The sequence below is a fragment of the Lissotriton vulgaris genome, chromosome 11, assembly GCF_964263255.1.
Source record: "Lissotriton vulgaris chromosome 11, aLisVul1.2, whole genome shotgun sequence".
NCBI classification, from domain to species: domain Eukaryota; kingdom Metazoa; phylum Chordata; class Amphibia; order Caudata; family Salamandridae; genus Lissotriton; species Lissotriton vulgaris.
Genome location: NC_141699.1, coordinates 956690120 through 956711754, shown reverse-complemented (window position 1 = coordinate 956711754; position 21635 = coordinate 956690120). Strand labels below are relative to the sequence as shown.

Sequence of the window (21635 nt, the reverse complement as noted above, 5' to 3'; positions counted from 1 at the left end):
CAGATGTTCTGCTAGTGTGATGGAATTGTCATATAATCTAATTTGCTTTTATGGGTAGCTGTGTGAGTATTCAAAGTTGGACCACCTGTAATGGCTGGTGAAAACCAACAAATGCACCCATTTTTGGGCATTCATCAAACATAAAAGCTATTTTCTGCCCCAAATAAGTATGTATATATTTTTTTGTCAAGTAAAGATGTAAATGCATAGTTAATGTGGGAAATGGGGAGTTGGAATATTTAAAGGAGTTACTCCGTGTGAAAAATATTTTCTCTATCAAGAAACACTTTTCTGTGTGCCATGGTACTTTTGAGCCGCATTAACTATTGCCTGGCTTCCCGCTTTTTGCCGGACACACAGACTGCTCCGGGACTCACGGGAGACCACAACATCCAGCAGGACTAGCGCGCGGATGCGCTATAAAGGCAAGATGCCGGCCCACAGCACCTTGTAGCCGCATTAACTGTAACTCCTGATATTGTTTTACAGGTCACGCAATCATCTCCAATATTGCTAACATCATCGGGTTTCCCACCAGGACAACAGGGGTCTAGGCCTTCTTCACCTACTCAGGCCACACTAAGGAGGGAGATAGAAATATCCCCTGTAAATACGCCCCAGAAGGAGCTTACTCCTAAACTACCAGCCAGGCGCACTAGAACAGGGGGTACTATAAATACAAAACAAAAACAACCTGAAAACACTTGTGTTACTAAACTGAAAGGACCAGAAACTAGGGTGACAAAACCGAACATTACAACAGTAGTACCCTAGTGGATATTCCTTTATTACCCCAAGTTCCCCCAGATGAGTCCTTTTGGACTGAAATAACCAAAAGGCTGGCAGCTATAATGGATCCTATTTTAACAAAATTGTCTCAAATTGAAAGTAGACTGGCGGATCTTGAGTCACAGAATTGCTTATTATTATCTAGAGCCCCTCCTATAAGAGACTCTAACCAGGAATTACCCAGAGGCAACAATCCAACTCAACTGAATAAAGGTTTGGAACCATCCATAAGTAAACCAGCTTCAATTATATCGATTGATAATATCTCGTCCCTCTCATTGCAGCAAACAGGAATCTCTAAACCAAACATAAATGGGGACACTCAAAACACTCAAGAGAAGAGTGAAAGGGACTCATTGCAACAGGTACCATCATGCTAGGAGGATTCAAGAGCGCTTAAGCGAGTAAGAGGATCTTCTGAGACTTATATTAGAGCACCATGTAACCAATCACCCCAATTTCTAGATCTCCCACCAGCAGCAGCTCCACTGGTATTGGTTTTGGTGGGTGTACCCCCTCTTCAAGAAAATCAGAGTGAATCCACAAGACAGTTTATGGACAAATGCCTTCATTGGCTAACAGCCAATTTGAATGGTTCACAAATGAGGAGGTATCAACTGTTCACTAAAATCATAATTACAAGGAGAGTGGTCTGGGTGGGTGGTACAAGAAAATCTTTTACTGGTGACTGTGGTTATTAATTTTAATGATCCGTATATGGGACCTTTTCTGTTGGATAACCTTCATAGATTTTCCCCAAGGATTTCACAGATCATCCCCTTATCATTGGTTCATTTTTATAATTAAAGTGTTAAGCCGCATATGGATTACGGTAATAGGAGAATTCCTGTAGATCTAGGCCAGAGAGTTAATGAAGGCTCCAATGCTAGCTTAGGGTTAAGGCTGCAGAATAGATTTGCACCTCTCTCAGATTTGGAGTTGTGTGATTGACTAATTCCACCACTAGTTCTATCAGGGAGTGAATATACTTAGGTTCATCTGGCGCTAAAACCACATGCGAAACCCCCAAATTTATCAGTTATAGAGTGGTGTAGCTCTGTAGCAATTCCCAATCCAATAGTCAGGAGAGGGATATGAGTATTTTACCTTCGCTAACTAGTGTAGAGGAAAGTGGGTACACCATGGGATCCTGGAATATAGCAGGAATAGCTTCCACGTTAGGGCAGCATGTTTGGCAAACCCTGTGGCAATCATTGGAGATTACATTTTTTTAGGAGACTTGGGCAACGGACCCAGTCTTCTTCCCCGGATTTAGGAGTTTTCATACCCCAGCAATTCTATTGACATCCGGAAGGGTGAAAGGGGCGCTATTAACTCTTATCGCGAATACTACACCCTATCAACTTAGACCAGTTGGTCTTACCAAAAGCCACTTTCATCTTTTTCAAATGACTAATAAAAAAGGGATACTTGGTTATTCATGAACTATTATAACAATGAGTTTGGGAGTAATATGAAGGTAGTCCTAGATATATTAGTAATGGAGTTAGAGAATCTTCATTTGACTAACATTAGGGGTCGTGTAAACCTTATATGGGCGGGGGATTTTAATATCCATCTATGTAAATATAATGGGACTTTGGTATGTGGTCTGGAAGATCCTTATGGTAACACTTTACGTCATTTTCAACACAATGAGTATGGCAAATCTCTAAATAGATTATTATGTAAGTGGGACTTGGAAATAATGAACGAAGTAAAAGTAGGAGAGACAGGGAGTACCTTTAGAAGGGGAAACCCAGAGTCCATGATGGATTTTGTTCTAGCATCGACCTCATTAAAAGGAACAGTGGCACATAGGGGTACTCTGTTTTCCTGTTACAGTAATCACGCCATCCTATATATTCAAATAAGTATTCTGTCTAAATCAAAAGTCCAACATCAGAAAATGGAGGACGTGTCCCTGTCCAGTAAAAATGGATACCAACTGAAATGGTCACACGCCCAAAAGCTAAACCTGGTCCCTGAAATGTTAGCCCAAACTAAAAATGAAATTATATCATGTCTGGAAGGGAACCCCCCGCCCACATTGTTGGTAACCCAGTTTACGGCCCTTTTGATAAAATTAAAAGAAGCACTCACTCGTACAAAGGCACCGTTTAACATCCCAACCATTCGTTGGTTTGATCCTGCTTGCTTCCAACCAAAAAGAGCTCTCGTAAATGCTTTAAATATATCCCCTAGAGATTCTATAAAGATACGAGCATTGCGTATTGACTAAAACAAAGCAAGAGTGAAAAGAGAGGAAGAATTGAGGGTACAGGCGTGGGAGGACCTTGAAATTGCAGCCATTTCAGGTAGTACTAGGGATTTTTGGAAAATAGTGAATGCCCCCTATTTTAAAGATTCCAACGATCCCACCCTGGATTCACACATAGATGAAGATGCCTGGGTGGGACACTTTAAAGACATTTTCTTTTTGTCTCAGGCCCACTTTACTCTCTTCACCTCCCGCTCAATGATTGTAGCACAGGGTGGGTTAATTTTCTCTATAGAAGAGGTTAGAAAGGGGCTGGAATCATGTGACTCGGGAAAGGCTCCAGGGCCTGATGGCACACCAAGAGATCTTTTCCAGGTGAACTACGATATGTGGGTCCCTTTATTAACTAATGTTTTTAATTCCATTCAGATAGAGGGACCACCTCCATCCTGGAAACAGAGCGTATAAGTGCAAATTTACGAAAAGGGTGATATTGGGTCCCCAATGAATTACCGCCCAATTTCTCTCCTTGATACTGCTGCCAATCTCCTGTTAGCTAGATTAGAGGGATGGGCTGAAAATAACTGCATTTTTATGAAGGCCCAATATGGTTTCCGGAAGGATCAATGCCTAAAACTCTGTCTATCCATAGGAAAATACCCTAAGGCAAAAACTGGGAAAATCTATATGGCCTTTTTGGATTTGAAAGCAGCCTTTGATTGCATTTTGCATCAGAGGCTGTGGTCTATGATGGAGGGGATGGGCATTGATCCACCAATAAGATTTATTCGACAGCTGTATGCCAATGCTACCGCTTGCATACGATACAGTAGGAATGGGGAGTGCACGCGCTCCTTCAAGATAGAAAAGGGAGTGAGACAAGGATGTGTACTCGCCCCGTTCCTTTTCTCTATTTACACAAATGGGGTAGAGGCCGCCCTCTCTGCTACACCATGGGACGTGCCTAAATTCGATCATAGGCCCTCCTGATATTGGCGTACGCCGATGACGCTGTACTAATGGCTAGAACGGGAAAAGCATTGCAATCTCTAATTACAGCTTATGCAACATTCATGGCCTCCCTAAATTTAAAGGTAAATGAAACTAAGTCCTTTTTAATAGTAGCAGGGACAGCTAGAGTGGAAAAACACCCCACTTTTAATTTGGCATAAAAAAAGATTGAGGTGGTCAATTGTTTTTCATACCTGGGAGTACTTTTCGATAAAAATCACTTGTGGTCTAACTTGGTGGCAGCAAGAGCCCAGTGTATGAAAAGGAGTCTCCAAGGCATTAAAAGCTTTGCGAAGAAGCTAGTGGCGAGCCCACTGTATTCGGTCAAAAAGATCTACTCTGCAAAAACTAAGGCTGCTATAACTTATTGGGCGGGAGTCTGGGGGATGGTAAACATTGAATATCTTCAGCAATTGGAAGACATCTTTTTTAAAAACCGAGTATCCTTACCCCAATCTTCTTCCATTTATATTTTGCATTTGGAACTGGGATTATCATACCTGAGTGATTGCATTAGACTGGCACCGCTCTTATTGTGACTTTCGATCTGGCGGAGGTCTACTGTAGATTTGATCCAGTGCGTTATTAAGGACTGCTGTAAATTGGAACATTATAAGAAGATTGGCTGGTTAAACTATGTGGAGACACAATTGACTGTATTGGGGTTAGGTGAATTATTTCAGGACCCTGAAAACTGTAAAACGATTACAAAGATAAGGCTAACGGAGCTATTTATGCAAAGGGCAAAGGGTGTCAGAAGGGAAAAAAATTGTACTCAAAGTTCTTCTATTTCCTATGATTTAGTTGCACCCAGAGTGGAGGAAGGTTTTTGTTACCTCGCGTCTATTAATAATTCCCAGCACAGATTTATTCTTTTCGGTTTCAAATGAATCTGATCCCTTTAATGTTATGGTACCCGGAAAAAATATACAAAATTTCAGACTTGCCACCTTGCCCATGCAATAATTATTCCTCTCAGTAAGACCTTCATTTGATATTATTCTGCAAGTTTTAGATAGCAGAAAGGAAAAAAAATATTTATCCAATTATGAGGTACCACAAATTTATACAATGCAGGGTGGCCATGTACTTTTTAAAGACCTTGTGTGACCCGTTTGTATGTTTTTCCCTAGCATTATTTTTATGGTCATGTATTAGAAGAAGGAAGGCTGGGGTTAGTAGACTAACAATTAGAAATGAAGATAGAAGTGGTTTATCTTTATAACACATGTTTTAATTTCTAGTAAGAGATTCATATTATTTTAACAATTTATAGTATCTCAATATTTTTTATTGGGGTTTATAAACGGGCTTTTATGAATCACAAGTTTGTCAAATCTTGCTTGATTGAATTCTACATTTTTAACTTGTATATCTGGCCATATTAGGTGTTGTAATGTTATTAATGAATCTGTACTTTTAGGACTGGTGTAATCAAGCTCGAATAAAGTTGATTTGATGAGCTCAATTTCTGCATTCGCAAATGTTCACCTGTTACATTTCTGTGAAAGTAAAAGATTATGCTTGTGATTACTCATGAGAAGCTGCAGCTTGTGTAGTTAAGACATATTTTGTGAATAGTTGCAAAGTTTATAAAAAATAATCAAGCTAGGAGTACATTTTTTTATTGTTTTCCTGAAGGTTTTGTGAATTCGGTCCTGAGTGATTAGCTCATGATGAGTAACATTACTTGGCTCATGCAAATTTAAAAAAAAACTTCCCAATTTCACTTCTTTACTGAAATGTTTTAAGATGGTCTACTTTCATACAAATACAATACACAAGATAATGATGGATATGCCTCCGTGCACGTAAATCCCAACTTGTACATACATTTAGGGAAACATATGTGCAAAATCATAGTACAAAGGTGAAGTTGCTGCTTTCCTGGTATTAACACCCTGTCACCCAGGGTGAGATGGCCAGAACCGCAGAAACCCTAGTTCAGCAGACTGATATAAACAGAGGAATGCAAAAGCACTCAGAGTTCGAATCATTACATTATAGTATGACCAATAAAGAAATGTTGCAAGTTCAGAGTTGTGTTGGTTTGGATTTATTCTTTTCACGGTTATTCACATTTCTTGCATAAAACTCCATTACAAACAAGCAGCCAACGTTTTATCATCTAGACTTCTTCAAAACTGCAAGAGGCTATACAAGGCATTTTAAACAATTGTAATGATGACATAAGGACTAAAACGTTTTTCGTTACTTTAACATCACCACACCAAATAGAACAGAAAGAAATAAAATGCAATACCCTCCCAGTCTTGAAGGATACCCAGTAAGAGCCAAGTGCAGATGATGAAAGCCTTCAATAGATTGTGACTGACAGATTGACCATGCGGAGACATAGCATGGTGCTCCAAGATCATACCAGTATAAGCATTGACAACAAGCATTTGCAATGCAATAGGTCTCGGATTTGTGAAAGCTAGAGCTCTTGGTGTTGAAAATGACAGATTTTTACTTTAGTTTTTTGTATGCAGTGGAGTGATGCTATTTGCATAGCTTTTTTGCCATTTGTATGACCTCGTGGTGCTGGAGAGCTAGAAAATGTGAAATAGGTTATGAGGGAGGGGAGACATGGGTAATATGCTGGCTGGAAAAAAAGTAATAACATTCTGGAAATAGCAAACACTCAAAGTGAATGCAATATTAAGCAAAGCATGTGAAATGTAAGCAGGAACATTATATTTACCTAACGCCTTTACACTTATTATTCAGAAACCATTGAGTGTTTTTGCCTGAAAAGTTAAGAACATGACCACAGGGCTGGATGGGACCAGTTTCAATGTCCATTGCTTATATCCTTACAAAACCTAAGCAGTATGGTTTAAAAATCCACTTCCCTGAATACAGAACTGTGGTACACATTTTATAAACTAAAATAAGGAAAAACGCTGTTAAGAATCATATTAATTGTTTTTCACTTTACACATCAGCTGGGGGTTGCAATAGCTCCAGGAATGGTGCACTTTCTTAGCCGGGGAAAACAATGTTGTTCAAAGAAAGAGGAGAAAACGAAAGTAGCGCTTTACTAGCAAACTCTGTAAAGTGGCGCTAATGTGTGTGGTTGTGAATAAAACCAATCTGGCCACTTTGCGACCACTCTGTCTTGCTTTATTTAGTGTTTATTTTTCGTATTTTGAACCATTTTTTTCCTTTCCATCCGAGGCTCCACTTTCGAATAGACAAAAGCACACAAAGTAAAGTTGAGTTTCTAGGCACACACAAACTGCACTCGAACGTCTGCGACTGCAGCCGATGAATCTCAGACGAACATCTAAGCATGTGGCAGGTAGGACAATTAACCACAATGGCCTCTGAAGCTCATGAAAGTTAACCAATTTACAAAGCACAAGAGTCTTGGTTAGCTTCTCGTGCTGTGTGCAATAATACCTTTGGAGCCAACCTACAACCCCATTGACTGCAAGCAATTTTCTTAGCATAAATCACAGCAGTTTCTAAGCACACAGATGGCTGCCGTGGGGCTTAAAAGCATGTACGAAGAAGCAGGAATCGAGCTACGAAGCAGAAGAACTAAAGAAGAGCTTGGAAGCACGAATACAGTGCTGCACTTCTAAGCAGGTTACAGAAAAATTACAGCCAACCGTCTGTGCAACTGATTCTTAACAACACAAAGCGCACAAAGATCACTTTAAAACATGCAGCTTACAAATTCAGTGGGGTTTTTAAGAGAACATTAAATGAGGCATTCCTTCCAAGCTGGCAGTACACAAGCCAAAGTCGTAAGGAGAAACTGCAACCGAGCTCAGGAACCATAATTGAGCTTGGAAAACAAAGCACTTGACAGAAGGCGTGGGGTCTGAGGAACTTCAGCAGGCAGACTGCGAGGAAGTGCACAGGAATGTTTGGTGGGTGAAACTGAACGAAATGCAGCTGTCGGCGTGAAGGACGAAAGAAAATCAAGTTGTATACGGCGAGACGCACAGAATAAAAGAAATGTGCGGCCTCCATTGTTAAAGTGAAAGCGGCGCATGACATTTGTTAAAGGGAAAGGGGTGCATGGCATTTGTCAAATTGAAAGCGCGGCATTGCATGCTCCAAAAGATAAACACCTAATGTTTTAGAAGTTGAATACGGCAAGCAGCGCAGAACAAAAGAAAGGCGTGTGGCTGCCATTGTTAAAGTGAAAGCACGCATTGGTGTGCAGCAAATAAAACAAGCAGGAAGGATGAGGAGAAGAAAGCTGGAATCTGGAATATGAAAACAGTGCATGTTGAGGAAGTGGGGTTGGGGAAGGAGCCCCTTTCTTTGCATCTCCAGCTACCTTGGAGAAGTCATTAAAAAAAGAGTGCAGGGAAAGCAGAAATAAAAGGTACTGAGTAATGTCACATGTAAGAGGGGCTGTCCTTGTCAACTGATGAGAGGATGTACTGAAGAGGGAGAAGAAGGGACTATTAAACAACTAAACCAATGAAATAAAAACAATCCTAAAAGACACTGCAAAGAGCTAATAAAAGGTAGGGGCAGAGCTTAATGACCATATCCTGAATACAGCATGTCTCGAAGAAACAGTGCAAGTGCTACCTAGGCGAGATCTAAAAACACAAAGTGTGGAGAGAGGGAAAATACAGTGGCCAACACCAGCGGAAGACCTCAAAAGAAATCAAACAGAAAGGGAAAGGAATCAAATTGCAGCTCAAGTTAACCCCGTACAGTGAAATGCTAATCAATATTTAGCCAACACACAAAAGTAATCAAATGTGCACTATTACGGGGAAACTAAACCTGAAGCCTGGTATCCGTGCAAGTATTCTAACTTTGAAAAGGCGATAATGTAGTACCTCACTGAAGTGTAAGAAATACATATTCGATCGCAATGTGAGGTAGTTCTGAGAATATCACAGAGGTAAAAGGAGCTAAGCACGAAAGATATCTCAAGTGAAAGTGCACACAAAATGAGAAGAACCCATCTAAATAATGAAACACGTGTCGGCTGCCTGCTTGTAACGGATTTTTGCATGAGAAATGTTAATAACTGTGAAAACAATAAATCCAAACCAACACAACTCTGAACTGCAATATTTCTTTATTGGTCATACTATATAATGATTGGACTTCTCAGAGTTCTTGATATTTCTATGCTTCTTACTTTCATACAAATATCTATGTTGTAAAATAAGTAAGTAGACGTTAAAAAAAGAAGGTATATCATATTATTCATTTGCTTTTTTTAAATTATAAGACAAATCAAGCCTTTGCTTAGATTAATCCCAAAAGTGGGTACCCTACACATGAAAATCCAGGACGTCTCTAACAAGCAGAGGAAAGAGTGACCTTTACAGAAGAACATGAAAGGGAGTCTAATAAATCAACTATAAATCTACAGGTTAAATTAGAAGATCTTGATAATTGTTTGTTGTGCTCATAAATGCCAGTAAATAAATATAATCACACAATAGGGCAACCCAATATTCCCCAAGGATCTGGGTACATTACTAATTATACACAACAATATTAGATGTTGGGATTATGTGGATATGTCAATGTTGTTATTAATGGAATGTAAATACTACCAGAATTTAATGTTGACAATATGTTTAACTCAAACTGTACATTAATTAAGCAAAGTAAATTTATATATAATTTGTCAACATACACCTGTGACTGTTGTTCATATTTTGTGCAATTACTTCTTAGGATTCACATTGTGGACTTTCAGTGAATTGGTAAATAAGTTGTGATGGAAATAATTCCTCAAGTAAAGAAATATGTCACAGAAATTATCTATAACAGACCAGAAGTCTACTCTGTGGATAATTCCACCATTAGAACTAATTGTGTGCCCTTTAATGAACCCAAAGGGAAGACTTATAGGCACCATAGTGACCTGAATTCAAAATATTCAAACAAAAGCACTGATCCTCTAGAACATATGGACTTCCTGTATTTATATTAAGCCAGGGTTATGATTATGCTTCTTCCCTGATCTGTGCTACAAACATTTTCAAAGAAAGCAGCAATGAGAGTTGAAGCAGTTAGGTGTAAATGTTCAGTTTGTGCCGTTATCTATGCTGACGATTTTGAGATGTTACTTTATGGGGTAAGTCAAATTGAACTCTTACTACTCAACGATAGCACGTATAAGAAGAGGGTTTGATTGGCATTTATGATAATAGATCAGGATGGGGAGATGTAATCTGGATACGCAATAGGCTGGAAATACAGATGATATATTTACCCAAAGGGAACATTATAAGCATGCTAGATTTTGCTGTGGGCATTTTTTCATCATCAATGGTGAAGGACTGGGTTTTCTAAGACCCAGCGGTGCCAGGGGACAACACCTGAAACCTTCGTGGGTAACCTGTTCCGGCGTACAAATGACAGAGACACGGGACACTTCCTTCGGCGTCAAAGATTTCGAGGTTTATTTACTGCAGGGAACACAGAAGTCACAGGAAGTACAACACATGTAGGTTCGAGGAGACTGCTTCAAATTGCTACTGTAGGTCGCTCCTTTTATACACATTTTGCTCATAGGTTAACATGGTACACAAAGGTTTACAACTTGGTTCCCATCATAATCTCCAAGAGGGGTTACTTTGATGTATTCAAGGCCCGGAACATAAGTACGGAAACATTTGGTGGTTCCCAACTGTAAAACCCATCTTCCCACCATTAGTACATTCCAATCGGTAGTAAACAGATCGAAGAAGGAACAAAGACAGGTGCAGAGGAAGGCAGAAACAGTGGGGAGATCGGAAAGGGTGTAAAAGGGGTGGTATCGGGAAACACGAGCTGCAGGCATCAAAGGGACGTGCCTAATGAGATGCACGGCTAAGACAATAGACCGGCACGGCAAGATGTGCCTCGAGCGGGGCCATCTGCCTTACAGTGTCATTCCCCTCCTCATAAAGACACTTTCAAAGGAAACGTGTCTTCCGCAGAAGTCTTGGGAATCCCAGGGTTGCGAAGCGGACAGCGTCCGTTCGCTGGCTACTTGAGGGCAAGAAACAAAATGGATGCCATATCTAAGATGGAACCCGTGGGTACAGATAGAGAAACCCACGAAACAAAACGAACGGTTTAGGCTAGCACAGCGGAACTGCGTACACCCACTAAACTTGTCATTTGCGGTTCATAGATACCAGACTCGACCATATTCGTGCGAGTCGAAAACACCACTTACAATCGTTACGGAACCTCAGACGCTCCTTTTGCCCTCATGTAGGCAAGCACTAGTCGGAATCATATTCGATATTCATCAGACCATCTAGATGTTGCTGCAACATGGCTCTGTCCATCTGAGCTCCTTTGGTAACAGGTGACTGTCTCATACACGTTGTAGCACAGTGGCCACATAAGGCAGGACCACACTGCACACAAAGGCAACACGTGAACAGAAATGCTACAACAACTCCGATGATCATCAGAATTTTCCAACCCCAAGTCGACATTAGGCCCCAAAACCACCCAAGTAGCGTCCAATCCCCTACGTCCACGTGTATGGACTCAGAGATCTTATGCAACTTTGAGATGGCTTGATAGACAGTCGGAGCGTTATCTGGAATGAAAATACAGCCGCTCGAATGGATCACTTTACATACTCCACCTCGATCTGCTAGAACAACGTCTAAAACCATACGGTTTTGTAGCGTCATAAGCCTGTCCGCCTGAAGTTCTGCGGTGATATTACCAAGGGCACTGGCAGTGATATTAGCTGTCGATTCCACTACTCGCGTCAACTGTCTCAGGTTCCTACTATTGACCATAGGCCCCCAAAACGGAAAGAAACCCTTGAAAAAGTCTCCTGCCTCTTGACCGGCAGTGTCCTCTTCGCTAACCACGCCTCTCACAACTCTAGTCTTGTGATAGTCTGCATCGACGGTGAACGTCGGAGGCAACAAATTCGCAATATAACATGTGCCCGCAAAGTCGGAGGGCAACCATGTATACGCACGATCATGACAGACAAAGTACGTACCCTTGGCAGTCAGAAACACAGGGGAAGAGAGCATCGGCAAGACATATGTCTCGGAGCAAGCACTCTCTCCAAGATGAGCTCTCGGACTTCGGCCACGACCTTTTAGACAAAAATTACCAAGGTGGGGTACGATCCATATTGGGGACGAGCTTTTAAGCTGTCTTTCACCCACGAGCGCACTATACTCAGCCTCACTCAGGACCCTATAGGCTCGCACCTCTTCCTCTGGGATGAGCGACGGCTCATAGATATCCCTATCTAGATCGGCAATCGCTATGGCCAAAGGCTTGTGGTACGGACCAGGACCAAAGTGCGGAGGACGTGGCTCTCGATTGGGGTAGGAATCTAGTGCGCTTCGAAACATTGTTTGCAATGCTCGAGCTGAACCCTGGGAACTATAAGGAAGGACCAGATATGGAATTCCCTTATCCGTGGTATGTGGCATTAACCCGCACACCCAACAATTAGTAGTGTTAACCACTAACTGATGCTGATGAAGGAGCTGAATGAAGGAATTATTTCTGAATTCCGCACGTCTAGCCTGTTCGTGTTGGGGTAAGATATGGAAGGAATGAGGGGACACAGTGGAGGTAGTTTTGGGTTCAGAAGTAGGAGTAGGTATGGCAGAAGGTAGGAAGTACTGTATCATATAATACACCCCACCCGCCAATAACGAGGAAACAATTAGAAACAGAAGGAACACTTGAATCATAAAGCATTTTGTACGAGTAATCTGTTGCAGTTTGAATCTTTGCGCCTGAGCTTTTTCCAAGTCCATCAGCTTTGAAAACGCCATCCCCTAAAACCGTCCGCAACGTTTCTTGACGTACTTCGTTCTGTGTAGCAGTAGTCAATCCCCAGGAGTTCCCAGGAACCGACGGTCTTGGACCTAGTGTCCAGACCTACTAACCAGAAGGAAGTACACGCGCGGCCCTATGGTTCACCTGGATGCAAGGTATTCTAATTCACAAATATATATACAAAGTCTCTCAGCTGTGGAAGCAAAAACATATGTAAGGAAAAAACTCAATATTTACAAAAATCACAGTTATACGTGTGTTTTGACTGATCGTGGCAAAAGGGGTAACGTATATGTCGAGGGACAGAAACGAAAATTTTATTTGTCCTTTATTTGTCCTTGGTATTAGATCGCAAAGAGTAACGGCTTTTCCCAGGACGTGTCTGTTCGTCAACCAATGGATCCGATGAGGGAACAGAGTTCTGTTGATCAGTCAATTGTTCATATCTTGAATCCTGTGATGGCAAATGTTCAACAATGTCTTTCTGCTGCACTGAGGATTCTCCGACAGGCTGAGCGTCGCTAAAAGGTACAAAGGTCTGTAATGCTTCAGCTTCAGACGAGGCAATGCCCTTCCTCACCCACGAGTCCGCTGTTAAAGGTATTGGAACCTTTTTGGTGTGGGTGGCATGCACCCAGTGTTTTCGGCCTTCCAAACGGACAGCAGTCCTCGTGGAGAGAAGGACTTGGTAGGGTCCAGTAAAACGAGGTTCAAGGTTGCGTTTTCTTCCAAAGTTCCTCGTCACCACCCAGTCTCCGGGCTGGAGCTGGTGGCCTGGACCCGCCGTCTGCGTCGGCAGTGCTTCAAAGACCTGTTGGTGAATTAACCTCAGTTTAGCAGTCAGATCATGAAGATAATCGATCAACATTGGATATTCAAGATCAGAAAACACACTCGGTCTAGGGACCCCCCAAATATTTGCAGGACAGCCGAACACTATTTCGTAGAGACTAAGCCCTACTCGGGAGTGTACAGTCGCCCTTGTTGACAACAGAGCTAGAGGCAGAGCGTCAGGCCACGAGAGACCAGTCGTAGCCTGAATCTTTGCTAGTTTTAGTTTAACCCCTTGCATGCTGATGACGAACCCCAGCCGTCATGCACTACAGTGCTCGTGTGCTGATGACGGCTGGGGTTCGTCATGGCCCGCCCCTGTTCATTTGTTTACAGCACAGGGGCGGAAACGGGCCAGCAGTGAAGGGGTTAAGGGTACCATTATATCCTTCTACTAAACCTGCTGACTGGGGATGATTGGCGCTATGGAATTTTTGAGTAATTCCAAGGCCCTTACACACATTCTTCATCACGCTCCCCACAAACTCACTTCCGTTATCAGACCATACAATCCGTGGCATTCCATACCGAGGAAAGTATTCCTTCAGTAGGATTTTCGCAGTGGACAGAGCAGTATTGTCTTTGAGAGGGTAGGCTTCAATCCATCGGGAGAATGCGCAAACCACCACCAAAACGTATTTCAGGTTATTGCATCGCTCCATATGGATGAAGTCTAACTGAATAACCTCAAAGGGACATGAAGGGGGAGCAAAATGGCCAGGAGGTGTAGGGGTTCCCTTTCCAGGATTGTACAACATACATGTCATGCAATTCTTCACCAATCTCTCAGCACACTTCGTAATACCATCATTCTTCCACACAGGAGACAACAACTTGCAAATACCTTTCGCACTAATATGCGCTAACCCGTGTGCCATCGTCACAACAGCTAGCACATACGCATCTGGCAACATCCATCTCTTATGCTCCGACAAATCAATCCAACAACCATTCGCATCCAACTTTCCCGTACTCTCTTTCCACTTCGTCTTTTCAGTCTCGGTGGCCTCATTCTGTATCGTTTTCACACTCTCGATGGAATCCTCACACATACCAGTCTGTGTAGGCCACCTTACCGAACTCGTCACATACATTCTAGTGCTAAGGTTCCGGGCAGTCTCCTTAGCAGTCTCATCCGCAAACGCATTACCTCGACCAACATCATCCGTCACCTTACGATGCGCACTACATTTAACAATCGCTACCTGCTTAGGCAATGTAAGTGCATCCAAAAGATCATTCACAAGCTGTCCATGCTGTATCTTAGTGCCATGCGATGTCATAAAACCTCTCTCTCTCCACAATCGTCCAAAGCTATGAGCGACGCCAAAAGCATATTGGCTGTCGGTAAACACATTCACACGTTTTCCTTTCGACAAGACACACGCTCTAGTCAAAGCGATCAGTTCTGCGGCTTGGGCAGAATTCTGATTCAATCTCGCGGTTTCCACAACAGTATTCAAAGTTACCACAGCATACGCAGTCGTCACATCCCCATTCGGCAATTTAAAACATGAACCATCCACATACAAAGTCCCATCGGGATCTTCCAAAGGAGTGTTTTTAAGGTCCACACGACCTTTCGTTTCCTCCTCAGTCCGCAAATAGCAGTCGTGAGGTGCTACTTCATCTGATTCCATACTAATTGGCAATAAAGTCGCCGGATTGAGGACATTACAACGTTTTATCTGAATATGACTTGCCAACAGCGTCAATTCGTACCCAGACAACCTCGCACTCGTCAAGTGTTGGGTTTTAGTACGATTCAAAAGAGTGTCAACTGCATGCGGAACCATCACCGTAAGCATATTATCCATGACCAATCCTGCAGATTGTCGGATGGACACCGCAGCTGCCGCTGTTGCTCTCAAACAACTCGGCAATGCTCTAGCTACCGGGTCCAAGGTCGAGGAAAAATATGCACATGGACGTTGCTTACCACCAAAAGGTTGCGTCAAAACACTCAACGCACAACCTTCCCTCTCGTGAACGTATAATGTAAACGGCTTGCTGTAGTCAGGGGTACCTAACACAGGAGCCGAACACAATGCGTCACGCAATTCAGAAAAACTTTTCTGACATTCTTCCGTCCATGGTAAAGGAGTTGGAACATCCTTGCACGTAAGAGCTACCAATGGTTTCGCTAGCAATGAAAAATTTGGAATCCATTGCCTGCAGTATGACGTGATACCTAGAAAGGCACGCACATCTCTCTGAGTCGTTGGCACAGTCATTCGCGCAATCGCTGCAATTCTCTCTGGGGTCAACCTTCTTCCCTCCTTTGACAATAAGTGACCTAGATAGGTTACTTCTTGACAACAATATTGAAGTTTGGAAGGTGACACCTCGTGGTGTAAGTCACAGAGATGTTGCAACAACGACACTGTAGCAATTTTGCAAATGTCCTGAGTATCTGTGGCCACCAATAGGTCGTCGACGTATTGGATCAAGGCTGCACCAGCCGGCAACACAAATGCATCAAGTTGACCCTTCAAGGCTTGACTGTATATCGATGGACTCTCACAGTAGCCCTGAGGAGCACGTTTAAACCGGAAGCTGCGACCTCCAAGAGAGAAACCGAAAAGGTCTCTACTCTCTTCAGCAATCGGAATACTGAAGAACGCATTCTTCAGATCGATCACTGAAAACCAAGATGCAGAAGCTGGAATCAGAGTCAGTAGAGCCGTAATGTCAGGCACCACAGGGAACTGAGGAATCACAATTTTATTTACCTCCCGTAAATCGATAACAAAACGATAAACAGGCGGTTTCGAAGGGTCAGTATGTTTCAAAACGGGCAGTACAGGGCTGTTGCACACGTTTCCCCGAGTCTCCTCAATGACATCTTTCTCGATCAGGTCATAAATGATCGCTAACAATGCTCGTTCACCGTCAAGAGAGATACGATACTGGGGAATACGTGGCAATCGCACGTTAGATTTCAGTGAACAACATAAGGGGAGATGTCAAGCAGGCCCACGTCATTGGGACCTGTTGCCCACAAAGATGCAGGAAGAAAACTCAATTCCAGTGGAAGCTTATCGAGAGACAAGTACATTGGAGAGACAACGCTCTCACCCAAAGTAAGCTTTACTCCCGCAGGAGAACAATACAAAGTCGCATACAGACGTTTGAGCAAATCCAGACCCAAGAGATTTTCACCACAACCAGTAGTCAAAATCAACGGAGCTTTCAGCTCACGAGACCCAATGGTAAGAGGCAAAGGGCGTGAAACTGGATTGCTAACGGGGGCGCCAGAGAATCCAACGGAAACATTTGTTAAGCAAACAAAGGTGCGCCAGGGAGTTTCGAATGCATGATGGAACTTTTCGCTGCACCAGTGTCCAACAGAAAAGGCTCAACGACGCCCGAGGTGGCAACTGCGACGTAAGGCCCTCTCTGATCAACCGGAACTGATACTACTCCCTCTCCTTGTCTATGGCTGTCCTAGTAATGACCGTCGTCAGTTCCCTGATCGACGTAATAATCATCCACATTGTACTGCGCAGATCTTCCTTGCGATGATCCACGTTGATCAAAACAATTGTTTGAATCTGACGAATTATCTGAACGATCATTTTGAGCACCACGACCCCTACCACGTGATGCCTGCTGCGGACCACTACGACCTCCTCTTGATGCACTGCCACTATTTCGATCACGTAAGACTGGACAATCGAATTTCAAATGACCCTCATGTCTACAATAGGCACACTGATTGTACCCCAACGAAGATCTCTGCGAAGAGGAGTCATTTCGAGAATGTGATCTATTAGATTGAGACTGCGATCGATTACGCTGTTGCGAATCATTCTGATTCGAACGCGGAGGATACGCCTGCTGCAACAACACTTTAGTTTTGAGTTCTTTCGTCTTTTTATCGGCGCAATCATTTTCTTCTTTCTCCCTATTCTCATAATACTGTGCCGTAGCCAATATTTGAGCAGAAGTAGAAACAGCCCACGCACTCTCAGAATTTCTCAATTTGTTGCTCAAGTCAGGCAACAAGTTAGAGACAAATTTGTCCACGAACAACCTCTGACCCCCCTCGGTACCCATATCCTGACCACTATGATCGATGAATGCCTCCTCAAATCTCGTAAAGTAATCAGAGACACTCTCGTCCTTCTTCTGTTTACAAGCTGACAACTTATCCCAGTTCACCTTCATAGCTGGCATAAGCGTTTTCATTAGGGTAATGATTCTCTGAGGGAGATCGGTAATAAGCTGTTCAGGTTTAGCCCCACCAATTTGTCGTGTATCTGCCGCAATAAGAGCAGCCCAATCACCACCTAATTCTGCTGCATGATTTTCTTGACGAATCTTTGCCCATACCGGTTGCGGTACGACATTGCCAAACAGCATATCGATATCAGCAAGATTCATTATCGTAGCATCTACGAGCTGCGATAATTCTTTATAATACCCTGCAGGATTTTTACGAGGGTCAGGCAAAGATTGCTTCACCTGCAAAACTTCTGATCGTTTCCATGGAAGATGTATCCATACTCTCTGGAAGTGTGGCAGAATCGGCGGAGCTTGAGTAGCATCACCTGGCATCCACACTGGTGGAACTTTACGCATGGGATACTGACCAGGTGCATCTAGCGGTCTCTCAATGTCTTCTACGAACAATGCTCGAGGCATTATAGAGGGACGGAGAGATAACAATTGCTCAACAGCGCGTCGAACATTAGAACCTACTATCATTCCGCTCGAAAACTGGAGCTGTAGATTAGTCAAAGCAGTTAATACATCGTCAGATGCATCAGCCGATATTTGGTCACGTAAAGCCTTGGACATTTCTTCAAAAACATATCTTTGTGTCGGTATATTGAATTGACCAAACGTATCCAATACCGAACGTGGAGGATTCCTAAAGGGGTGTAGCATCCATGCCATCGCCATATTATACAGCGCAGCACGTTCCCTATTACCGGGAAGCTGACTACGTCTTTGTGGACCGTCCGAACCAGCGGACTCAGAAATAGGTCCAAGAGAATTAACAAAGTTAGCAGCAACTAAAGGGGTACGACGTCGGGTAGATGGAGAAGTATAACATAGGGTATTAACAAGAGAAGAATCGGGAACAGAAGATACAGCAGGAGTAAGTAGAACAGGAGCAGCAGCGGGAGCAGGAGTATGAGGAAGTACAAGCGGAGGAGCAGTAGGAACAGAAGTAGGCAAGGGAGCAGGAACAGTCGGAAGAACAGGTACAGGTTGAGGAACAGGTTGAGGAACAGGTACAAGAGCAGGTACAGGAGGAACCACAGGAGCTGCGGTACCCTGTGCGTACGGAGGTGGTGACTTCAGAAGATAGGACAGTAAAGGATCCTCAACTGATTCCTCTTTCTTATCTGACTCCGTTGGCAAAGCGGGATAACATTTATCTATAGACATACGCTGAAGTCTATTGAAAACTTCCTTTTCCTTTTCCTCCTTATCATGCTGAAATTGATCTGCTTTTCTCATCATGGTAGCAACTCCATCTCTCTGATTACGTTTGAACGATCTAATTTCTCTTTGTTTAGCTTCTTTACGCCATAATCGAAAAGCATCAAACATGGCCGCCTTGATTTTTTCTTAAACAATTTTGCCTCGAGGTTATCTAATATCGTGGTCTCAAAACTACCATGAGGTGGCCAACTAAGGACACCGTCCTTCTTAGTATAGCGAATCCAATATTCATTAAAGGTAATCGGACCTAACCCATGCTTGCTGTAGAGCTCATAAGTTGGAGTTCCAACCGGAGGTATCGGACACGAGTCCTCCAGTCGGGAATCCGTACCAAAACGTCTAAAACAACTGAACAAAGTACTACGACCAGGCATCTTGCACACTAGCCGAGTTTCACAAACTTCAAGGGTTACGGGATTTACCAAGTCCCTGCAAAGAGCAAAAACCCTCGGTTTTTGGCGGCTGCAGACGTCAAATATTACAACAAAGAACCAAGTACTAAGAACCACAAATGCAATGGAACCATGCAACAACTAAGCAACCACAACTAAGGACTCTGGGAGCGACCCACAAATACTTAACTCAAAGATCGATGGCGTCACCAGGAAGGCCCGTCAATCGTCTCGCTGTACCAAGGTCTACGCCAGGCGCCAAAACAGGTCTACAGTCAGGGCAGCAGTCCGTCGCAGCCGTCAGGAGGCGGGAATCTTCGCGGGAAAAGTCGTCGGGCCACTTGTTTCGACAACAGGATCGATGAAGCGGGGTGCACCTTCCCTCGGAGATTTCACACGAAGTTCCTCACGATCGTCGGGCTTGGACCGGTACCACTGATGCAGCCCCACGTGGGCGCCAACTGAAGGACTGGGTTTTCTAAGACCCAGCGGTGCCAGGGGACAACACCTGAAACCTTCGTGGGTAACCTGTTCCGGCGTACAAATGACAGAGACACGGGACACTTCCTTCGGCGTCAAAGATTTCGAGGTTTATTTACTGCAGGGAACACAGAAGTCACAGGAAGTACAACACGTGTAGGTTCGAGGAGACTGCTTCAAATTGCTACTGTAGGTCGCTCCTTTTATACACATTTTGCTCATAGGTTAACATGGTACACAAAGGTTTACAACTTGGTTCCCATCATAATCTCCAAGAGGGGTTACTTTGATGTATTCAAGGCCCGGAACATAAGTACGGAAACATTTGGTGGTTCCCAACTGTAAAACCCATCTTCCCACCATTAGTACATTCCAATCGGTAGTAAACAGATCGAAGAAGGAACAAAGACAGGTGCAGAGGAAGGCAGAAACAGTGGGGAGATCGGAAAGGGTGTAAAAGGGGTGGTATCGGGAAACACGAGTTGCAGGCATCAAAGGGACGTGCCTAATGAGATGCAGGGCTAAGACAATAGACCGGCACGGCAAGATGTGCCTCGAGCGGGGCCATCTGCCTTACAGTGTCATTCCCCTCATCATAAAGACACTTTCAAAGGAAACGTGTCTTCCGCAGAAGTCTTGGGAATCCCAGGGTCGCGAAGCGGACAGCGTCCGTTCGCTGGCTACTTGAGGGCAAGAAACAAAATGGATGCCATATCTAAGATGGAACCCGTGGGTACAGATAGAGAAACCCACGAAACAAAACGAACGGTTTAGGCTAGCACAGCGGAACTGCGTACACCCACTAAACTCGTCATTTGCGGTTCATAGATACCAGACTTGACCATATTCGTGCGAGTCGAAAACACCACTTACAATCGTTACGGAACCTCAATGGGGAGTATTATGCAGTTACTGCTGCTATTGGGTCTTATTACCCTCACAATTAGCGATATCTGGCTCGTGCAGCAAGTTCAGCAACAAACACCACCTCTATCTGACTAGTCTTTTCTCCTGTCTTATCTAAACCTCTCTCAATGAAGCCCTTTCCTTTTGCTGACAACTTCTCACTGTCCTCTTCTAAGTCTTGTTACTGTCCCATTCTGCCATTATTTTCCTGCGATTTTCCACCTCCCCTCTCTTATTTCCTTCACTTGCTAGGTTCTCCTTTTCCCATCAGTACATATATATACTGGCCACACTCACCTTCCCCATCACTTCAACCTTCCCTCATTAATGTTCACTTCTATCACTCCTTTTCTATTCTCACTCCTGCCACTCACTGCATATCATGCCTACTCATCATTGTCTCCCACACTGCTGAACTCTGTATCATTGCCGGTCTCTTCTGTCAATGCCCCACACCTGTTCCTGACAAACACTTCAGTAATTAGCACCTTTCCTGTTGCATCTCAGTCACTGTACACTAGCTAGTAACTTTCAGTGGTTAGTAGAGATGAGGCAGAATCAACCAGACCCATTACTGTTTCTTCCCTGCGGTACCAGCCTTGCAGAGGCTTGATGAGGGACAATGTTGTCCCAGGAACCCTTCTCCACGTACCCCCTTTGCTGTCCATGCACTTAACTTAAACATTTTTAGAGGTGCCTTCTACTGAAATCTGTTCTTGTAGCTACAAGGTATTTTACAGTGCCCACACCTACAAGAAGAATCCCAAAACAAGCACAACGTACACAAGGGA

At 43.4% G+C, this 21635-nt stretch overlaps 1 protein-coding gene across 2 annotated transcripts in view; it reads left to right on the top strand.

The window, feature by feature from the left end:
* The window catches only part of PLCH1 (phospholipase C eta 1), an 897070-nt gene that overhangs the window by 637389 nt on the left and 238046 nt on the right, over window positions 1-21635 (top strand). The gene's annotated exons all lie outside the window — the stretch shown is intronic.